At 32.8% G+C, this 8,156-nt stretch overlaps 1 pseudogene; it reads right to left on the minus strand.

The window, feature by feature from the left end:
• Nucleotides 1-2,517: 2,517 nt before the first annotated feature.
• LOC107960307 (disease resistance protein SUMM2-like) lies at nt 2,518-5,450 on the minus strand (annotated as a pseudogene).
• Nucleotides 5,451-8,156: the final 2,706 nt, after the last annotated feature.

Genomic DNA, 8,156 nt, shown 5'->3' on the forward strand with positions numbered 1-8,156 from the left:
ATTTTTGATTTATGCGATCAATACTTGATTCTTGTTCTCAATTCTGTATGATTATTTCTTGTTTTAATATTTTTGAGATATTAATTCAAGTTTAATGTGCTTATTTTAGTGGAGCAAAAGTCTCTGTTTAAGAGTAGATCTAGTATAATTGAGTGGAGTTGCATGCAATCCTAGAAATAGGACGATATAAATCTACCAGATTACTGTCAAATCTAATAGGGAAATCCATAGATTGAGTTAATGTAACAATAGGGTAGGGGTGAACATTCGATCGAATCGAATCGAATCGAAAATTTTCGAGTTAATCGAGTTTTCGAATCTCATTTTATCATCCTAACTTTATTTGAAGTTTTCTCGAATTGAGTCGAGTGAGATGAAATTCGAATCGAATCAAATCGAATCGAATATATTTGTTCGAGTTAAATTTTAAAAAATATTTTTGGGTCCTTGTAACCATTGTCACCCATCGTAATAAAATTTGTCCACCTTAATCAAATTTTTTATTAACTTTCATCACCTCATAATTTATTTATTAATTTTTTATATACTGGTTAGCTTATTTGTTTGCTTAGTTGTTTTAATTATCTTCAGATTCTTGTCACTATGTATTTTGGAATTAAAAAATATATTAAATATAAAAATATGATTTTTTAATAAAATTTATTTTAAAAATAAAATGTGAAATTGATACCAATATAAAATTTTAACACGAATATTTTATGGCATAATTAAGAATTCAATTGTAATATAAATATTCATTATGACTAAACAATTCAATAATATAAATAATATAAAATGTGAAATTTAATTTAATAATATAAATAGTATATATAAATAAAATTATTACTATATTTAGTGATTTTTTTTGGATAATTTTGATTTTTTATTTGAGAGTAAAGGGTGAGAAGTAAAATTTTAGGGGGAAAATAAAAAGTTTTGGGGAATAAAAGTTTAAGGGAAAGTAAATAGGGGGAGTAAAATTTTGGAAGGAAAATATTAAAAAAAATTGGAAGGGGGAGGGTTTGGGGTAGATGGGAGGTGGGATGGAAAGAGAATAAAAGTTTTAGGGGAAAAGTGGGAGGGAGTAAAAATTTTGGGGGAAAATAAAAGGTTTCGAGGGTTTTTAGGAGTAAAATTTTGAGATAAAGTAAATGGAAGAGTAAAATTTTAGTGGGAAATGAATTTTGGGTAGATTGGGGGGTTGGGAGGGGAGGAGAGTAAAAGTTTTGGGGGGAAAGTGGGAAGGAGTAAAAGTTTTGAGGGAAAAGTAAAAAAGTTTGGGAGTTTTGGGTAAAAATGTAAAATATTATAGTTTGATATTCGAATTATTCGAATTCGAAAACTCAACTCGATTCGAACTCGAAATTCGAAAAAAAATTCGAGTTGATTCGAATAACTCGATTCGTTTAACTCGAAATTCGAATTTTTTTTCGATTTTTTCGAGTCGAATCGAGTTTTGGTCACCTCTACAATAGGGGTTTTAATTAGAAAGAGATTTCAATTAATCAACCTAGAGTCAGTTATTCTTACTCTCAAAAGAGATATTAACATAATTTAGGGATTTCTACGGATCAAGACACAAGTGAATAAATCGTTTAATTTAAATTCATAATAATAGGTGAAGTCTAGGTGGATTTTTTCCTGGGTATTGTCTATCTCATTGGTTATCCTCGATTATTTTCTTATTTCATTCTCTGTTACGTTCTTAGTTAGATTAGTCTAGTAATTTTAGATTAAAAACAGTCACTCCAATTTGTCGGCTAAATAATAGAAAACCAGTAATTACTGGTACTTTTAGTCCTCGTAGATACGATATTCCCTACTAACCATAGCTATACTATTGTTCGATAGGTGCATTTACCTTTATCGTAATTATAATTAATTTAGTAACCACCAGTTGATTGTATGAGAGACCCCTTGCTTTACTTTCGCAGCTTCATATATGTGCAGACAAGATGTTGTAACTACTATAGTTTGTACCACTACTGTTTGCAGCAGCTTTGGCTTTCAGGGCATTTAATTGATCAATCGTAAGCTTAAATGTGGATAAATTCGATGGCTTAAGATCAGATTCAGAGCTTAAAACTGAGGGGAAAACCTTAGCCTTCAATGGTGGAGAAGGCTCACATTCAAGATGGTGGAATTTAGGCGTTGGTGGGACTCGAGCACGAAGAAGAGTTCCATTCTTGTGAAAAAATGAAAAATATATACATATGTGCCTAAAATAATTTGGATTAACTATTCATAAATGCTTACGAGTTTGAACAAAAATTGAATTTAAATTTCAAATTATACCAGATTTGAGGCGACAACAAAAACTTAAAAGATATATATTTTTGTATATATGATTCAAGATTTCAATTTAAGATGAAATTTGGTAATTGAAAGAATGAAAAACATTCAAATCTTAAAACTGTGTGAACTGATTCAATTAGCCTTTCATCATAATTTAGACTGGAATGAAAATATTTCATCATCTTTTACGACTAATGCAATATTGATACCAAAACAGAAAAAAGCAGCTAATTAGGTAGTGTTATTTTCCCAAAATTCAAACATCAGACAACAATGAACCACCTTGTAATTTTTAGTACAAAAGCTTAAAAGAAGGGAGAAAAGCAGCTCGAGTGGCTTCGTTTTTCCATTCTACTCTTGCCCACCAATCTTTGCTTCCCTCAATGCTAAGTGGATTCCCTTTTGCACTGTTTGAGTTGAGAGGAAGCTTCTTTAGTTCTCGGCAGCCACCTATATGAATAAGTTTCAGACATGGGAAGGGTAGGGCATCCCAGTATATGCTCTTCAATTTCGGTAAACAACTTAAGTAAAGTGTTTCAAGCTTCGGAAATGGTTTAAGGTATGGGATTCCATCCACACATGCAACTTCACCAAGTTTTTCCTCACTCAATATTTCTTCCATTTTTGGACAAAAATATATAAAAAGAACTCTTAAATTTGGAGCAAGAATCAACCAAGTTACATCTCTCAATTTTTTACATCCCATTGTTGATACTCTGCTCAATGTGTGAAAGCATGAAGTATGGTTAATACTGGAAGAAACCCAGGTATATAGCTTTTCCATTTTTATCTCCTCCATGCTTTCAAAATAGGAGAACTCTAGTGTCTCTAGACGCTCTAAATTTTCTAAGCATAGAACATTAAACACTTCTAGTCCTCTAAAACCTCTAAGTTGTAGTGCTTGGGTCCAACATCGAAATAAGTTAAAGCTCAGTAATCTTTCTAGACAAAACATGTTGTGTATCGGTATCCTTAGTATATTCAAGCATTTCAAACCTTGCAACTCCTCTATAAGCTTTTCATTACCCCCATGATAATCTCTATTTAGCCGCCACCACATTCTGAATATTTGCAACTTGAGAAAACTAGATATTAAATGTTGTGGGATTTTTCTGAGATTCTCCGTATAACTCAAGTCCAACATTTTTAGCTTTGTCAACGATTTCAACTCTATTGGCAACTCTGATATGCTAGTATAAGATAGATCAAGACATTCCAGTGAAATCAATTCTGAAATTCCCTTAGGCAATGCTCGTAATCCTCCATTTCTTGACAAATCCAAAACAGTTAAATGAGGTATAAATTGGAAGAAACCATCGCTGATCACTTTCAATTTATTTTGGCTAAGAAACAAGGTTCGAAGGCTAGGGCATTTGGGTGTTTTGTTGAGAACTTCAATCTTATTTTCCATCACAGACATTCTTTTTACATTTTCCCATGCCTTAACATCTGGTTCTTGAAACAATTGAGCCCCTGCTTTTACAAAAAAATTATTCTCTGTTGCTTCGAACTCGCGTGTAATCCATAAAGTCATGTCACGGATCACATCATGCATCTTCACACAATCTTCTCCATCTATTTCACCATCATTTTCCAATAAACAAGCACTGATAAGAGAGCAGATGATGTTGTCTCCTTGCATTTGAGCTTCACTAATTCTATCAAATTCGTTCAGTATCCCTTCACAAAACCAATACTCTACTAATCTCCTTTTGGGAATACAATAACCTTCGGGATGCAAACAACAATATAGGAGGCAACATTTCATTGTGGCATTAGGCAAATTATCATAACTGAATTTTAAAAGCGGAAATACCTCATTTTCTAATTTTGGCAATGCACATCGCTTCAACATCTCAATTGCATATTTCCATTCCCCAAGTGTTTTCTTGCAAGCCATGGCACGACCGATTGTAATTAGTGCAAGAGGCAGTCCACCGCACCTTTCAGCTACTTGTTTAGCTAGATTTAGAATATCTGGATGGCTGTTGAGAGTTTCATCTCCAACCTTGGATCGAAACAATTCCCAAGCCTTTTCCGTTTCCAGGCACTCCACTTTGATTTTCTTTTGAGCTTCCATTTCACCACATACCTCCAAAGACCTAGTAGTAAAAATAAGTTTGGAACCATTCTCTTGGCTTGGTTTTGGTATCCCAACTTAGTTCAAATCCACCCTCTCCCATAAATCAGCCAATAATACAACAAATTTCTTGTCGCCCAACACCCCATAGATATCTGTAGTTTTCCGGTCAACACTTTTATTCTTCCATGAGTCATCTGAAAACCCAAGATTTCCACCAATCCTATCTTGAATCTTTCCAACATCGGACTCTTTAGACACCAATGCCCAGATAACAACTTCAAAATCATTCGGTGTGGTGCTGAACTTGTTGTTGAGTTTGGTCAAGAGAGTTGTCTTGCCAACGCCCCCCAAGCCATAGAGGCCAATGATCCCCACATCTTTGTCCACGATGCAGCTCCATACCTTTTGGATTGTGGATTCTAGAGCAACTGGCTGCTCTACAGGTCTAACTACCACTGAAGCTGCGGGCTGATTCTCCGCTACTTTCTCAAAAACTCCTTTACTCTTATGATCACTTATTTCTTGAAGCATTTCGGCCACCTTTTTACCAAACTTGTCGCTAGACAAATAATTCATGGAAGCACAGCCGCCGGGACACAAGTTATTCATTTCTTGAGGGCCATCTGCAATCAACTTTTCCGCCTCTGTTGTCATAGTTTCTGTTTTTGAAAGCCATAGCTGTACTTGCTCAAATGGCTTCAATAGTCGTTGTTCTGCAAGATCAACCTGCCGTAGCAGGTCGTTCCTTTGTGCCCTCAGTTCTTGAAGAGCAGCAGATAAAGTTGGAAGGGTTTGTTGAAGCTTGCACACGTAATTAGCATGTCCAGCAATGGAATCCAAGCCACGAAGGATGAAATTCTCTAAACCAATTTGGATTGAGCAGAAATTGCCCATGATTCTGGTGAATGAAAGATGAAACAAAGGAAACTGAATGAGATGTGGATGCAAAGTGAACAGTTATGAAGAGGATGCACATGAAATAAAGCTAAAGAAGATGGGGTTTCAACCATTAGAGCTTTGATTATGAATAGTAAAGATAAAGCAAGCAGATTCACAGAGTCTATTATGGTTAGGTTAATTGGTCTGTTAAGGTGACGTATGTGCTTACCTTATATCAATTGATATAAAATATAACCATAAATGTGAACAATCTTTTGAAACATTAAAATAAATATTTTTAGTAATATTTATCACATTTTTAAGTGAAAATTCTAATTTTGTTTTCACAAATTTTACTTGAATAAATTTATTTGATAATAAAATTCTTTTTTCTAATTTTCATTGAATTACTTTTATGTTTGAAGCTACAATTTCATTAATGGGAAAATTTAAAATATATTAATAATTTTACCCTCCACCTCATTTTAAAAATCACCCTAAAATGGGTGAAGAAATTAACATTTGTTAACTTTACTAACGTGGCATACATGTGAATTGTCACATAGATGACACATCAACATTTAATTAATTTTTTAAAATAAAAAATATTTTATAAATTTTATAATAATTTTAATGATTTTTAATTTTTAAAAATAGTTTTTATATTTTTTAATTTTTTAATTTTAAAAAATTAATTAAATGTTGATTGTTAAAACTAAACTTCAATGTGGAAAATCTCAAATAGAAAAATGACGCAATATGACAAGACGCCAAGGTGTATATGAAGTCATTATTTTAATGTTCTATTCGTCCCCACCTATATTCGGTGTGCAAATAAGTTTCAAGCAAATGAACCTCGAGCATACAATGAATCTTGGTAACTATTTGAGTTTTGCACTGACGAAAATAGTCCACTAAGCACTGAGCAGAGTATAATAAGAAAATCAATTTCTGTAAAGAATTTCTACAATAATTCTTTATAGAACAATCTAAAAATAGTAGAAGATGGAGGGATGATATAAAGAATTTTTGAGAATTTTTTGGTATGTTTTCCAAATAAATCTCATCCCTATTTATAGAAATTCTCATATATCTTCACAGAAACATAACTTTCAATATGTGTCTTTTTTTGAATAATCACATCTTTAAAAGAGATATAATTATTCAATTAATATCTCTTAAATAAACATAACTATTCAAGTAATATTGCTTGAATAATTGTAAATCTTTGTCAAAAATCAAGTGATATAACTCTTGATCAATAACCAAAAGATATAACTTTTGATTAATTGCGACCTTTCATTTATAGTTATTAGAACACTATAAATATTTGAAAATGTTCCAACAGATGTGTCAGCCACGTGTATGCAATGTTAGTAAAGTTTAAAAATATTAACTTTTTCATTCATTTTAGGGTGATTTGACAAAAAAACAAATGTAAGAATAAGGGCTAAAAAAGATTTTTAAAAAATTAAATGGAGGGTTAAAATAATTTTTTTTTTAAGTTGGAGGGTGGAAAAAAAGTATTATGCCTTATATTTACAAATCTTATTTCAATTTTAGATGCTTTTGATTAAGACAACTAAGCTTGGGTCTAAGGGTTGGAGGGGTTGTTAGTGTATTTAATTCTTTTTAGGCATAATGTAAATTTTGGTTCTTAATATTTGCATCTTTTGTCAATTTGAAATTTATTCTTTTCTTGAGCTAAATTTGAACTTCAACCTTTTAAAAAAAATCAAATTTAACCATTAATATTTTAATAAAAAGTTGGAATGATCTTTTTAACAGAAATACTAACTAAAAAAAAAAAGACAAAGGCAACCCAAGAATAGACCTATCCATGGGCCTCAGGTTTTCCTTAAGTATCTCTGTGGAAGAGGTCCTCAAATTTGGGCTAAGGGCAAGTTGAGCCCTAAGTTTATTGGGTCTTATCGAATTTTGAGGCAAGTGGGGCCAGTTGCCTATTAGTTGGAGTTGCCTTTGCAGTTAGACCGTATATACGATGTGTTTCACTCCTCTATGCTAAGATGGTATCAGTCTGGTCCATCTCATATTATTCTAGTTGAGGAGATTGAGGTGAGGCCGGATTTGACTTTTGAAGAGAAACTAGTGCAGATTCTGGATTGAGAAGTTAAAGTCTTGAGAAGGAAGAACATTCTTTTGGTTAAGGTTCTATGGTGGAATCAAGGTATTAAGCACACCACTTAGGAGCTAGAGGACTCGGTTCGACAACAATATCCGCATCTATTTGAATTAGGTAAATTTCGAGGCCAAAATTTTTTGAAGGAAAGTAGAGTTGTAGCGCCCAAAATTTTTGTTTTTGAATTGTTAAATCGTGTCAAGTAAATTGATTTGAGTTCAATGGATAAGTGTTTTGTTTATGTTCCTAAGGTCCTGTGTTTAAATCTCTTCTCTTTAATTTTTGTTATTCTTATTCCAACTCTTGACTTAGAACATCTAACATATCTTTAAATTTTGGGTAATTGTTGGCATGAGTGAGCTTGTTGGTGTAGTGGTAAGGTTTTAGCTTACCTAGAGGTCATATGTTTGAATCTTGTGCATTCTTTTTTGCTATTCCCTTGTTCATTCTTTCTTCTTCTGTTTTATTCTTATTTTTCTTCCTTCTTCTCTGTTGTTGAAATGGGTTGTGCTAATGTCCATTTTCGGAGTTCACTGTTGGCCCGTAAGTGGTAAGGGGGAATAGGATTTGCAGTCATAACTCTTTTCAGTGATATGTGTTATCCACTCATTTTTTGAGTATGTTATTTTTCGGTTTGTCGTAACAATGGACGCCTAATCATTCCTAATGTATGATTCTGTTTAGGTGAGAATCAAGCAGCGCATTTTCCGCTATGGGGTTGAGTATCGACAGTCTTCTCTTCAAAAGGTAAGTTATCGA

This window comes from Gossypium hirsutum, chromosome D06 (genome assembly GCF_007990345.1).
Source record: "Gossypium hirsutum isolate 1008001.06 chromosome D06, Gossypium_hirsutum_v2.1, whole genome shotgun sequence".
Classification (NCBI taxonomy): Eukaryota; Viridiplantae; Streptophyta; class Magnoliopsida; order Malvales; family Malvaceae; genus Gossypium; species Gossypium hirsutum.